Raw genomic sequence first — 888 nt, 5'->3', positions numbered from 1 at the left:
TGGCTCCTGTGTCACGACGGGACGGAAGGGGATGGCGAGTGCGAGCGTGTGAGAGGTGCGGGTGGAGCGTCTCCTGCACGCACACCTGCACCATGTCGCACGCGATGCAACATTCGGGCACCTTAAAAAACGGCGGCAGGCAGGGGATGCAGATGCAAAAGTTTAACTTGACGCTGATCGTGGCCTTGAGATAGTCCTCCGTGAACTGGAAGCCGTCTGCGGCGGTGCGGGCGGGTGCCGAGGGAGGGTCGGAAGAGGGGGGGGCGGTGGAGGGCCAAAACGCACGCACAGCTCTGGTTGCAGCAGCGGTTGAAAAAGGGACCAACTCCGTTCTCGAAGAAGTTGTTCCCGCCCGACCACTGCGCCGCGCTGTACAAGCCGCCGTATCCGCCGTAAGTCTTGATCAGGCCGGACTTTGTTTCCGCGTCAAATTCCATCCAGCGCTTGGTGAGGACCGTCCCGGTGATGCCGCCCTCCCCTTCGATCATCACCCCGGCCAGCATCTTGGGGAGTTGGGGCGACGCCAGAGTGAGAGGGGAGAGGCGGTACCAGATTGGGAGGGGTGAGGGGGGTGCGCCTTGATCTCCTCGGTGTCCTTGATGCCGTTTGGCACCCGCGGGTAGGCGTCGTCACAAAAGCAGAGCGCCTTGCCGCAGGCGGAGGGCGGCACGTGTGCGCGCGTGTCTGTGAGCATCCACTCGTTCAGCGCATGCAGGGGTCCGTCCCCGTCCGGTGCAGCGGGCAACGGCAGAGCGCTTACACACCAGCATCGCTCGGGGCAGCAGTTGAGGTCATGCCCACCTCCTTTCGCCTTCGAGACGTCTCTCACTTGCGGCGACTGCTCGTGGCCTCGCTCTGCACGCCGCAGGCCATTCACGTATTGCAGGC

The 888-nt window shown here is 63.9% G+C and overlaps 1 protein-coding gene across 1 annotated transcript in view; it reads left to right on the top strand.

The window, feature by feature from the left end:
- EMIHUDRAFT_371083 (hypothetical protein) overlaps positions 1-888 on the top strand; it is a 2,734-nt gene that overhangs the window by 1,275 nt on the left and 571 nt on the right. The window lies entirely within an intron of this gene.

Source organism: Emiliania huxleyi (assembly GCF_000372725.1).
Source record: "Emiliania huxleyi CCMP1516 unplaced genomic scaffold EMIHUscaffold_532, whole genome shotgun sequence".
Taxonomy (NCBI): domain Eukaryota; phylum Haptophyta; order Isochrysidales; family Noelaerhabdaceae; genus Emiliania; species Emiliania huxleyi.
Note: the sequence above shows the minus strand (reverse complement) of the source record. Positions and strands in the feature narration are given on the sequence as shown.